Here is a 12,972-nt window from a genome sequence, read left to right on the forward strand (position 1 = left end):
CTGAGGGATGTTCTGTGAAAAGAGAAAAACTGATAACCTGCAAGGCAAACCCAATAAAATGAGGGAAATAATCAGGACAAAATTTTCATTGATTTCTTTAAATGGAGGAAAAGAGCATCTGGCCAGTATGGGGATCGAAGCCAGGACCTTGGCATTATTAGCACCACGCTCTAACCAGCTGAGCTAACCGGCCACCTACACAAAAGCAACGCAAGATATCCTTCATGTGATCACGTGCAAATGCTTGTCAACGCTGTCGTTCAGAAACTGGGAGCAAGAATTCCGAAAAAGTCAATTAAAACCCGATCAACTGAGAGGACAACCAACGAACTGGGCTTGGACCCAAAATAAAAACCATGAAAATAAAAAAAATGCAAGAAATTGATAGTTTGACCTAAAAACTGGTAAAGTACCGCATTTTCTTTTTAAAATTTTAAATGAAGAAACTGACCGGATAAACGAGAATTTGGGAAGAGACCCCAAAATTTTAGAGGAAGCACCAAGTACCAACAGGATAAGTCAAGAAAGTGTGTGGGAAGTCCGAGGGAGTGGTGGAAACTAATGCATACAGCAAAGGAACTCTAAAAATCCACGGGATGTAAAGAAGAAACAGAGAAAATTCAAACATTCTGATTTATGTAGCCAAGAAATTGGGACAGATTCCCTGGAAAATAAGATCCTGCGACACAAAGTGAAGACGAAAACATAAGAAACAGAGGCAGCACCGGAAGAGACGGTGCTGTCAACGGAGAAAAACTGAGGGATGTTCTGTGAAAAGAGAAAAACTGATAACCTGCAAGGCAAACCCAATAAACTGAATGAAAGAATCAGGAGCAAAATTTTAATTGATTCCTTTAAATGGGGGAAAAGAGCATCTGGCCAGTATGGTGATTGAACCCAGGACCTTGGCGTTATTAGCACCACGCTCTAACCAGCTGAGCTAACCGGCCACCTACACGAAAACAACGCAAGATATCCTTCATGTGAGCACGTGCAAATGCTTGTCAGCACTGTCGTTCAGAAACTGGGAGCAGAAAATCCGAAAATGTCAATGAAAACCCGATAAACTGAGAAGACAACCAATTAACTTGGAGAGAATCCCAAATAAAACCATGAAAATTATAAAAAATGCAAGATACTTATAGTAAGACCCAAAAAACTGGTAAATAAATGCATTTTATTTATAGTTTTAAAATGAAGAAACTGAGAGGATGAACGAAAAAAAATACAAGAAATTGATAGTTTGAAATAAAAACTGGCAAAGAACCGCATTTTTTTATTTTTAAATGAAGAAACTGACCGGATAAACGAGAAACTGGGAAGAGAGCCCAAAAATTTAGAGGAAACACCAACTACCAACAGGGTAAGCCAAGCAAGTGTATGGGACATCTCAGGCAGCGGTGTAAAAATACACAAGCAGAAAAGGAACTCTAAAATCCACGGGATGGAAAGAAGAAACTGAGAGAAAATTCGAACAAACTGATTTATGTAGCCAAGAAATTGGGACAGATTCCCTGGAAAATAAGATCCTGCGACAAAAAGTGAAGAGCAAAATCCAAGAATCAGAGGCAGAAACGGAAGAGACGGCGCTGTCAACGGAGAAAAACTGAGGGATGTTCTGTGAAAAGAGAAAAACTGATAACCTGCAAGGCAAACCTAATAAAACGAGGGAAAGATTCAGGAGCAAAATTTTCATTGATTTCTTTAAATAGAGGAAAAGAGCATCTGGCCAGTATGGGGATCAAACCCAGGACCTTGGCGTTATTAGCACCACGCTTTAACCAGCTGAGCTAACTGGCCACCTACACGAACACAACGCAAGATATCCTTCATGTGAGCACGTGCAAATGCTTGTCAACACTGTCGTTCAAAAACTGGTAGCAGAAATTCCGAAAATGTCAATGAAAACCCGATAAACTGAGAGGACAATCAATTTACTTAGAGGGAATCCCAAATACAACCATGAAAATTATAAAAAATGCAAGATACTTATAGTAAGACCTAAAAAACTGGTAAAGAAATGCATTTTATTTATAGTTTTAAAATGAAGAAACTGAGAGGATGAACGAAAAAAAATGCAAGAAATTGATAGTTTGAAATAAAAACGGGTAAAGAACCGGATTTTATTTTTTTTATTTTTGAATGAAGAAACTGACCGGATAAACGAGAAACTGGGAAGAGAGGCCAAAAATTTAGAGGAAACACCAACTACCAACAGGGTAAGCCAAGCAAGTGTATGGGACATCTCAGGCAGTGGTGTAAACAAACAAACAGAAAAGGAACTCTAAAAATCCACGGGATGGAAAAAAGAAACTGAGAGAAAATTCGAACAAACTGATTTATGTAGCCAAGAAATTGGGACAGATTCCCTGGAAAATAAGATCCTGCGACAAAAAGTGAAGAGCAAAATCCAAGAAACAGAGGCAGAAACTGAAGAGACGGTGCTGTCAACAGAGAAAAACTGAGGGATGTTCTGTGAAAAGAGAAAAACTGATAACCTGCAAGGCAAACCTAATAAAATGAAGGAAAGAATCAGGAGCAAAATATTCATTGATTCCTTTAAATGGGGGAAAAGAGCATCTGGCCAGTATGGGGATCAAACCCAGGACCTTGGCGTTATTAGCACCACGCTCTAACCAGCTGAGCAAACCGGCCACCTACACGAAAGTAACGCAAGATATCCTTCATGTGAGCAGGTGCAAATGCTTGTCAACACTGTCGTTCAGAAACTGGGAGCAGGAATTCCGAAAATGTCAATGAAAACCCGATAAACGGATAGGACAACCAATTTACTTGGAGAGAATCCCAAATAAAACCATGAAAATTATAAAAAATGCAAGATACTTATAGTAAGACCTAAAAAACTGGTAAAGAAACGCATTTTATTTATAGTTTTAAAATGAAAAAACTGAGAGGATGAACGAAATAAAAAATGCAAGAAATTGATAGTTTGAAATAAAAACGGGTAAAGAACCGGATTTTCTTTTTTAATTTTTGAATGAAGAAACTCACCGGATAAACGAGAAACTGGGAAGAAAGCCCGAAAATTTAGAGGAAACACCAACTACCAACAGGGTAAGCCAAGCAAGTGTATGGGACATCTCAGGCAGTGGTGTAAACAGACACAAACAGAAAAGGAACTCTAAAAATTCCACGGGATGAAAAAAAGAAACTGAGAGAAAATTCGAACAAACTGATTTATGTAGCCAAGAAATTGGGACAGATTCCCTGGAAAATAAGATCCTGCGACACAAAGTGAAGAGCAAAATCCAAGAAACAGAGGCAGAAACGGAAGAGGCGGTGGTGTCAACGGGGAAAAACTGAGGGATGTTCTGTGAAAAGAGAAAAACTGATAACCTGCAAGGCAAACCCAATAAAATGAGGGAAAGAATCAGGACAAAATTTTCATTGATTTCTTTAAATGGAGGAAAAGAGCATCTGGCCAGTATGGGGGTCAAACCCAGGACCTTGGCTTTATTAGCACCACGCTCTAACCAGCTGAGCTAACCAGCCACCTACACAAAAGCAACCCAAGATATCCTTCATGTGATCACATGCAAATGCTTGTCAACACTGTCGTTCAGAAACTGGGAGCAGGAATTCCGAAAATGTCAATGAAAACCCGATAAACTGAGAAGACAACCAATTTACTTGGAGAGAATCCCAAATAAAACCATGAAAATGATAAAAAAATGCAAGATACTTATAGTAAGACCTAAAAAACTGGCAAAGAAACGCATTTTATTTATAGTTTTAAAATGAAGAAACTGAGAGAATGAACGAAAAAAATGCAAGAAATTGATAGTTTGAAATAAAAACTGGTAAAGAACTGCATTTTCTTTTTTTATTTTTAAATGAAGAAACTGACCGGATAAACGAGAAACTGGGAAGAGAGTCCAAAAATTTAGAGGAAACACCAAGTACCAACAGGGTAAGACAAGCAAGTGTATGGGACATCTCAGGCAGTGGTGTAAACAAACACAAACAGAAAAGGAACTCTAAAAATCCACGGGATGGAAAAAAGAAACTGAGAGAAAATTCGAACAAACTGATTTATATAGCCAAGAAATTGGGACAGATTCCCTGGAAAATAAGATCCTGCGACAAAAAGTGAATAGCAAAATCCAAGAAACGGAAGCGACGGTGCTGTCAACGGAGAAAAACTGAGGGATGTTCTGTGAAAAGAGAAAAACTGATAACCTGCAAGGCAAACCTAATAAAACGAGGGAAAGAATCAGGAGCAAAATTTGCATTGATTTCTTTAAAGGGGGAAAAGAGCATCTGGCCAGTATGGGGATCGAACCCAGGACCTTGGCGTTATTAGCACCACGCTCTAACCAGCTGAGCTAACCGGCCACCTACACGAAAACAACGCAAGATATCCTTCATGTGAGCACGTGCAAATGCTTGTCAGCACTGTCGTTCAGAAACTGGGAGCAGGAAATCCGAAAATGTCAATGAAAACCCGATAAACTGAGAAGACAACCAATTAACTTGGAGAGAATCCCAAATAAAACCATGAAAATTATAAAAAATGCAAGATACTTATAGTAAGACCTAAAAAACTGGTAAAGAAACGCATTTTTTATAGTTTTAAAATGAAGAAACTGAGAGGATGAACGAAAAAAATTCAAGAAATTGATAGTTTGAAATAAAAACTGGTAAAGAACCGCATTTTCTTTTTTTCATTTTTAAATGAAGAAACTGACCGGATAAACGAGAAACTGGGAAGAGAGCCCAAAAATTTAGGGGAAACACCAAGTACCAACAGGATAAGTCAAGCAAGTGTGTGGGAAGTCCAAGGGAGTGGTGGAAACTAACACATACATACAGCAAAGGAAATCTAAAAATCCACGGGATGGAAAAAAGAAACAGAGAAAATTCAAACACACTGATTTATGTAGCCAAGAAATTGGGACAGATTCCCTGGAAACTAAGATCCTGCGACAAAAAGTGAAGAGCAAAATCCAAGAAACAGAGGCAGAAACGGAAGAGACGGTGCTGTCAACGGAAAAAAACTGAGGGATGTTCTGTGAAAAGAGAAAAACTGATAACCTGCAAGGCAAACCTAATCAAATTAGGGAAAGAATGAGGAGCAAAATTTTCATTGATTCCTTTAAATGGGGCTAAAGAGCATCTGGCCAGTATGAGGATCGAACCCAGGACCTTGGCGTTATTAGCACCACGCTCTAACCAGCTGAGCTAACCGGCCACCTACAGGAAAGCAACGCAAGATATCCTTCATGTGAGCACGTGAAAATGCTTGTCAACGCTGTCGTTCAGAAACTGGGAGCAGGAATTCCGAAAATGTCAATGAAAACCCAATAAACTGAGAGGACAACCAATTTACTTGTAGATAATCCCAAACAAAACCATGAAAATTGTAAAAAAATGCAAGATACTTATAGTAAGACATAAAAACCTGGTAAAGGAACCCATTTTATTTATAGTTTTAAAATGAAGAAACTGAGAGGATGAACGAAATAAAAAATGCAAGAAATTGATAGTTTGAAATAAAAACTGGTAAAGAACCGCATTTTCTTTTTTTTTCTTTTTAAATGAAGAAACTGACCGGATAAACGAGAAACTGGGAAGAGAGCCCAACAATTTAGAGGAAACACCAACGACCAACAGGGTAAGCCAAGCAAGTGTATGGGACATCTCAGGCAGCGGTGTAAAAAACACAAGCAGAAAAGGAACTCTAAAAATCCACGGGATGGAAAACAGAAACTGAGAGAAAATTCGAACAAACTGATTTATGTAGCCAAGAAATTGGGACAGATTCCCTGGAAAATAAGATCCTGCGACACAAAGTGAGGAGCAAAATCCAAGAAACAGAGGCAGAAACGGAAGAGACGGTGCTGTCAACGGAGAAAAACTGAGGGATGTTCTGTGAAAAGAGAAAAACTGATAACCTGCAAGGCAAACCTAATAAAACGAGGGAAAGAATCAGGAGCAAAATTTGCATTGATTTCTTTAAAGGGGGAAAAGAGCATCTGGCCAGTATGGGGATCAAACCCAGGACCTTGGCATTATTAGCACCACGCTATAACCAGCTGAGTTAACCGGCCACCTACACGAAAGCAACGCAAGATATCCTTCATGTGAGCACGTGCAAATGCTTGTCAACACTGTCGTTCAGAACCTGGGAGCAGGAATTCCACAAATGTCAATGAAAACGCGATAAACTGAGAGGACAACCAATTTACTTAGAGAATCCCAAATAAAACCATGAAAATTATAAAAAATGCAAGATACTTATAGTAAGACCTAAAAAACTGGTAAAGAAACGCATTTTATTTATAGTTTTAAAATGAAGAAACTGAGAGGATGAACGAAAAAAAATGCAAAAAATTGATAGTTTGAAATAAAAACTGGTAAAGAACCGCATTTTCTTTATTTTTAAATGAAGAAACTGACCGGATAAACGAGAAACTGGGAAGAGAGCCCAAAAATTTAGAGGAAACACCAACTACCAAAAGGGTAAGCCAAGCAAGTGTATGGGACATCTCAGGCAGTGGTGTAAACAAACACAAACAGAAAAGCAACTCTAAAAATCCACGGGATGGAAAAAAGAAACTGAGAGAAAATTCGAACAAACTGATTTATGTAGCCAAGAAATTGGGACAGATTCCCTGGAAAATAAGATTCTGCGAAAAAAAGTGAATAGCAAAATCCCAGAAACAGAGGCAGAAACGGAAGAGATGGTGCTGTCAACGGAGAAAAACTGAGGGATGTTCTGTGAAAAGAGAAAAACTGATAACCTGCAAGGCAAACCTAATAAAATGAGGGAAAGAATCAGCAGCAAAAATTTCATTGATTTCTTTAAATGGAGGAAAAGAGCATCTGGCCAGTATGGGGATCCAACCCAGGACCTTGGCGTTATTTGCACCACGCTCTAACCAGCTGAGCTAACCGGCCACCTACATGAAAGCAACGCAAGATATCCTTCATGTGAGCACGTGCAAATGCTTGTCAACGCTGTCGTTCAGAAACTGGGAGCAGGAATTCCGAAAATGTCAATGAAAACCCGATAAACTGAGAGGACAACCAATTTACTTGGAGAGAATCCCAAAAAAACAATGAAAATGATAAAAAATGCAAGATACTGATAGTAAGACGTAAAAAACTGGTAAAGAAACGCATTTTTTATAGTTTTAAAATGAAGAAACTGAGAGGATGAACGAAAAAAATTCAAGAAATTGATAGTTTGAAATAAAAACTGGTAAAGAACCGCATTTTCTTTTTTTCATTTTTAAATGAAGAAACTGACCGGATAAACGAGAAACTGGGAAGAGAGCCCAAAAATTTAGGGGAAACACCAAGTACCAACAGGATAAGTCAAGCAAGTGTGTGGGAAGTCCAAGGGAGTGGTGGAAACTAACACATACATACAGCAAAGGAAATCTAAAAATCCACGGGATGGAAAAAAGAAACAGAGAAAATTCAAACACACTGATTTATGTAGCCAAGAAATTGGGACAGATTCCCTGGAAACTAAGATCCTGCGACAAAAAGTGAAGAGCAAAATCCAAGAAACAGAGGCAGAAACGGAAGAGACGGTGCTGTCAACGGAGAAAAACTGAGGGATGTTCTGTGAAAAGAGAAAAACTGATAACCTGCAAGGCAAACCTAATCAAATTAGGGAAAGAATGAGGAGCAAAATTTTCATTGATTTCTTTAAAGGGGGAAAAGAGCATCTGGCCAGTATGGGGATCAAACCCAGGACCTTGGCATTATTAGCACCACGCTATAACCAGCTGAGTTAACCGGCCACCTACACGAAAGCAACGCAAGATATCCTTCATGTGAGCACGTGCAAATGCTTGTCAACACTGTCGTTCAGAACCTGGGAGCAGGAATTCCACAAATGTCAATGAAAACGCGATAAACTGAGAGGACAACCAATTTACTTAGAGAATCCCAAATAAAACCATGAAAATTATAAAAAATGCAAGATACTTATAGTAAGACCTAAAAAACTGGTAAAGAAACGCATTTTATTTATAGTTTTAAAATGAAGAAACTGAGAGGATGAACGAAAAAAAATGCAAAAAATTGATAGTTTGAAATAAAAACTGGTAAAGAACCGCATTTTCTTTATTTTTAAATGAAGAAACTGACCGGATAAACGAGAAACTGGGAAGAGAGCCCAAAAATTTAGAGGAAACACCAACTACCAACAGGGTAAGCCAAGCAAGTGTATGGGACATCTCAGGCAGTGGTGTAAACAAACACAAACAGAAAAGCAACTCTAAAAATCCACGGGATGGAAAAAAGAAACTGAGAGAAAATTCGAACAAACTGATTTATGTAGCCAAGAAATTGGGACAGATTCCCTGGAAAATAAGATTCTGCGAAAAAAAGTGAATAGCAAAATCCCAGAAACAGAGGCAGAAACGGAAGAGATGGTGCTGTCAACGGAGAAAAACTGAGGGATGTTCTGTGAAAAGAGAAAAACTGATAACCTGCAAGGCAAACCTAATAAAACGAGGGAAAGAATCAGGAGCAAAATTTTCATTGATTTCTTTAAAGGGGGAAAAGAGCATCTGGCCAGTATGGGGATCAAACCCAGGACCTTGGCATTATTAGCACCACGCTATAACCAGCTGAGTTAACCGGCCACCTACACGAAAGCAACGCAAGATATCCTTCATGTGAGCACGTGCAAATGCTTGTCAACACTGTCGTTCAGAACCTGGGAGCAGGAATTCCACAAATGTCAATGAAAACGCGATAAACTGAGAGGACAACCAATTTACTTAGAGAATCCCAAATAAAACCATGAAAATTATAAAAAATGCAAGATACTTATAGTAAGACCTAAAAAACTGGTAAAGAAACGCATTTTATTTATAGTTTTAAAATGAAGAAACTGAGAGGATGAACGAAAAAAAAATGCAAGAAATTGATAGTTTGAAATAAAAACTGGTAAAGAACCGCATTTTCTTTATTTTTAAATGAAGAAACTGACCGGATAAACGAGAAACTGGGAAGAGAGCCCAAAAATTTAGAGGAAACACCAAGTACCAACAGGATAAGTCAAGCAAGTGTGTGGGACGTCCAAGGGAGTGGTGGAAACTAACACATACAGCAAAGGAACTCTAAAAATCCAGGCAATGGTTAAAAAAACTGACAGAAAATTCAAACAAACTGATTGATGTAGCCAAGAAATTGGGACAGATTCCGTGGAAAATAAGATCTTGCGACAAAAAGTTAAGAGCAAAATCCAAGAAACAGAGGCAGAAACGGAAGAGACGGTGCTGTCAACGGAGAAAAACTGAGGGATGTTCTGTGAAAAGAGAAAAACTGATAACCTGCAAGGCAAACCTAATCAAATTAGGGAAAGAATGAGGAGCAAAATTTTCATTGATTCCTTTAAATGGGGGAATAAAGCATCTGGCCAGTATGGGGATCGAACCCAGGACCTTGGCGTTATTAGCACCACGCTCTAACCAGCTGAGCTAACCGGCCACCTACAGGAAAGCAACGCAAGATATCCTTCATGTGAGCACGTGAAAATGCTTGTCAACGCTGTCGTTCAGAAACTGGGAGCAGGAATTCCGAAAATGTCAATGAAAACCCAATAAACTGAGAGGACAACCAATTTACTTGTAGATAATCCCAAACAAAACCATGAAAATTGTAAAAAAATGCAAGATACTTATAGTAAGACATAAAAACCTGGTAAAGGAACCCATTTTATTTATAGTTTTAAAATGAAGAAACTGAGAGGATGAACGAAATAAAAAATGCAAGAAATTGATAGTTTGAAATAAAAACTGGTAAAGAACCGCATTTTCTTTTTTTTTCTTTTTAAATGAAGAAACTGACCGGATAAACGAGAAACTGGGAAGAGAGCCCAACAATTTAGAGGAAACACCAACGACCAACAGGGTAAGCCAAGCAAGTGTATGGGACATCTCAGGCAGCGGTGTAAAAAACACAAGCAGAAAAGGAACTCTAAAAATCCACGGGATGGAAAACAGAAACTGAGAGAAAATTCGAACAAACTGATTTATGTAGCCAAGAAATTGGGACAGATTCCCTGGAAAATAAGATCCTGCGACACAAAGTGAGGAGCAAAATCCAAGAAACAGAGGCAGAAACGGAAGAGACGGTGCTGTCAACGGAGAAAAACTGAGGGATGTTCTGTGAAAAGAGAAAAACTGATAACCTGCAAGGCAAACCTAATAAAACGAGGGAAAGAATCAGGAGCAAAATTTTCATTGATTTCTTTAAAAAGGGAAAAGAGCATCTGGCCAGTATGGGGATCAAACCCAGGACCTTGGCATTATTAGCACCACGCTATAACCAGCTGAGTTAACCGGCCACCTACACGAAAGCAACGCAAGATATCCTTCATGTGAGCACGTGCAAATGCTTGTCAACACTGTCGTTCAGAAACTGGGAGCAGGAATTCCACAAATGTCAATGAAAACGCGATAAACTGAGAGGACAACCAATTTACTTAGAGAATCCCAAATAAAACCATGAAAATTATAAAAAATGCAAGATACTTATAGTAAGACCTAAAAAACTGGTAAAGAAACGCATTTTATTTATAGTTTTAAAATGAAGAAACTGAGAGGATGAACGAAAAAAAATGCAAGAAATTGATAGTTTGAAATAAAAACTGGTAAAGAACCGCATTTTCTTTATTTTTAAATGAAGAAACTGACCGGATAAACGAGAAACTGGGAAGAGAGCCCAAAAATTTAGAGGAAACACCAACTACCAACAGGGTAAGCCAAGCAAGTGTATGGGACATCTCAGGCAGTGGTGTAAACAAACACAAACAGAAAAGCAACTCTAAAAATCCACGGGATGGAAAAAAGAAACTGAGAGAAAATTCGAACAAACTGATTTATGTAGCCAAGAAATTGGGACAGATTCCCTGGAAAATAAGATTCTGCGAAAAAAAGTGAATAGCAAAATCCCAGAAACAGAGGCAGAAACGGAATAGATGGTGCTTTCAACGGAGAAAAACTGAGGGATGTTCTGTGAAAAGAGAAAAACTGATAACCTGCAAGGCAAACCTAATAAAATGAGGGAAAGAATCAGGAGCAAAATTTTCATTGATTTCTTTAAATGGTGGAAAAGCGCATCTGGCCAGTATGGGGATCGAACCCAGGACCTTGGCGTTATTAGCTCCACGCTCTAACCAGCTGAGCTAACCACCAACCTACACAAACCCACCGCAAGATATCCTTCATGTGAGCACGTGTAAATGTTTGTCAACTGTCGCTCAGAAACTGGGGGCAAGAATTCCGAAAAATGTAAATTAAAACCCGATCAACTGAGAGGACAACCAACGAACTGGGCTTGGACCCAAAATAAAAACCATGAAAATAAAAATAAATAAATAAAATTGATAGTTTGACCTAAAAACTGGTAAAGAACCGCATTTTCTTTTTAAAAATTTTAAATTAAGAAACTGACCGGATAAACGAGAACCCGGGAAGAGAGCCCAAAAATTTAGAGGAAGCACCAAGTACCAACAGGATAAGTCAAGCAAGTGTGTGGGACGTCCAAGGGAGTGGTGGAAACTAACACATACAGCAAAGGAACTCTAAAAATCCAGGCAATGGTTAAAAAAACTGACAGATAATTCAAACAAACTGATTGATGTAGCCAAGAAATTGGGACAGATTCCGTGGAAAATAAGATCTTGCGACAAAAAGTTAAGAGCAAAATCCAAGAAACAGAGGCAGAAACGGAAGAGACGGTGCTGTCAACGGAGAAAAACTGAGGGATGTTCTGTGAAAAGAGAAAAACTGATAACCTGCAAGGCAAACCTAATCAAATTAGAGAAAGAATCAGGAGCAAAATTTTCATTGATTCCTTTAAATGGGGGAAAATAGCATCTGGCCAGTATGGGGATCGAACCCAGGACCTTGGCGTTATTAGCACCACGCTCTAACCAGCTGAGCTAACCGGCCACCTACAGGAAAGCAACGCAAGATATCCTTCATGTGAGCACGTGAAAATGCTTGTCAACGCTGTCGTTCAGAAACTGGGAGCAGGAATTCCGAAAATGTCAATGAAAACCCAATAAACTGAGAGGACAACCAATTTACTTGTAGATAATCCCAAACAAAACCATGAAAATTGTAAAAAAATGCAAGATACTTATAGTAAGACATAAAAACCTGGTAAAGGAACCCATTTTATTTATAGTTTTAAAATGAAGAAACTGAGAGGATGAACGAAATAAAAAATGCAAGAAATTGATAGTTTGAAATAAAAACTGGTAAAGAACCGCATTTTCTTTTTTTTTCTTTTTAAATGAAGAAACTGACCGGATAAACGAGAAACTGGGAAGAGAGCCCAACAATTTAGAGGAAACACCAACGACCAACAGGGTAAGCCAAGCAAGTGTATGGGACATCTCAGGCAGCTGTGTAAAAAACACAAGCAGAAAAGGAACTCTAAAAATCCACGGGATGGAAAACAGAAACTGAGAGAAAATTCGAACAAACTGATTTATGTAGCCAAGAAATTGGGACAGATTCCCTGGAAAATTTGATCCTGCGACACAAAGTGAGGAGCAAAATCCAAGAAACAGAGGCAGAAACGGAAGAGACGGTGCTGTCAACGGAGAAAAACTGAGGGATGTCCTGTGAAAAGAGAAAAACTGATAACCTGCAAGGCAAACCTAATAAAACGAGGGAAAGAATCAGGAGCAAAATTTTCATTGATTTCTTTAAAGGGGGAAAAGAGCATCTGGCCAGTATGGGGATCAAACCCAGGACCTTGGCATTATTAGCACCACGCTATAACCAGCTGAGTTAACCGGCCACCTACACGAAAGCAACGCAAGATATCCTTCATGTGAGCACGTGCAAATGCTTGTCAACACTGTCGTTCAGAACCTGGGAGCAGGAATTCCACAAATGTCAATGAAAACGCGATAAACTGAGAGGACAACCAATTTACTTAGAGAATCCCAAATAAAACCATGAAAATTAT

General features: G+C 38.8%; 11 non-coding genes across 11 annotated transcripts; all 11 read right to left on the reverse strand.

The window, feature by feature from the left end:
• Window positions 1-119: 119 nt before the first annotated feature.
• On the reverse strand, window positions 120-193 carry TRNAI-AAU (transfer RNA isoleucine (anticodon AAU)). Its single transcript has one exon. It is a non-coding gene; the product is annotated as a tRNA-Ile (tRNA).
• A 683-nt stretch (window positions 194-876) lies between these two features.
• Window positions 877-950, reverse strand: TRNAI-AAU (transfer RNA isoleucine (anticodon AAU)). Its single transcript has one exon. It is a non-coding gene; the product is annotated as a tRNA-Ile (tRNA).
• A 776-nt stretch (window positions 951-1,726) lies between these two features.
• On the reverse strand, window positions 1,727-1,800 carry TRNAI-AAU (transfer RNA isoleucine (anticodon AAU)). Its single transcript has one exon. It is a non-coding gene; the product is annotated as a tRNA-Ile (tRNA).
• Window positions 1,801-2,581: 781 nt separating this feature from the next.
• TRNAI-AAU (transfer RNA isoleucine (anticodon AAU)) lies at window positions 2,582-2,655 on the reverse strand. The gene has a single exon. It is a non-coding gene; the product is annotated as a tRNA-Ile (tRNA).
• Window positions 2,656-3,439: 784 nt separating this feature from the next.
• On the reverse strand, window positions 3,440-3,513 carry TRNAI-AAU (transfer RNA isoleucine (anticodon AAU)). The gene has a single exon. It is a non-coding gene; the product is annotated as a tRNA-Ile (tRNA).
• A 769-nt stretch (window positions 3,514-4,282) lies between these two features.
• On the reverse strand, window positions 4,283-4,356 carry TRNAI-AAU (transfer RNA isoleucine (anticodon AAU)). The gene has a single exon. It is a non-coding gene; the product is annotated as a tRNA-Ile (tRNA).
• A 782-nt stretch (window positions 4,357-5,138) lies between these two features.
• Window positions 5,139-5,212, reverse strand: TRNAI-AAU (transfer RNA isoleucine (anticodon AAU)). Its single transcript has one exon. It is a non-coding gene; the product is annotated as a tRNA-Ile (tRNA).
• Window positions 5,213-6,847: 1,635 nt separating this feature from the next.
• Window positions 6,848-6,921, reverse strand: TRNAI-AAU (transfer RNA isoleucine (anticodon AAU)). Its single transcript has one exon. It is a non-coding gene; the product is annotated as a tRNA-Ile (tRNA).
• Window positions 6,922-9,400: 2,479 nt separating this feature from the next.
• Window positions 9,401-9,474, reverse strand: TRNAI-AAU (transfer RNA isoleucine (anticodon AAU)). Its single transcript has one exon. It is a non-coding gene; the product is annotated as a tRNA-Ile (tRNA).
• A 1,635-nt stretch (window positions 9,475-11,109) lies between these two features.
• TRNAI-AAU (transfer RNA isoleucine (anticodon AAU)) lies at window positions 11,110-11,186 on the reverse strand. Its single transcript has one exon. It is a non-coding gene; the product is annotated as a tRNA-Ile (tRNA).
• A 682-nt stretch (window positions 11,187-11,868) lies between these two features.
• TRNAI-AAU (transfer RNA isoleucine (anticodon AAU)) lies at window positions 11,869-11,942 on the reverse strand. Its single transcript has one exon. It is a non-coding gene; the product is annotated as a tRNA-Ile (tRNA).
• Between the last annotated feature and the right edge of the window lie 1,030 nt (window positions 11,943-12,972).

This window comes from Petromyzon marinus, chromosome 75 (genome assembly GCF_048934315.1).
Source record: "Petromyzon marinus isolate PM22_M1 ecotype Great Lakes invasive population chromosome 75, UKy_Petmar_22M1.pri1.0, whole genome shotgun sequence".
NCBI classification, from domain to species: Eukaryota; Metazoa; Chordata; class Hyperoartia; order Petromyzontiformes; family Petromyzontidae; genus Petromyzon; species Petromyzon marinus.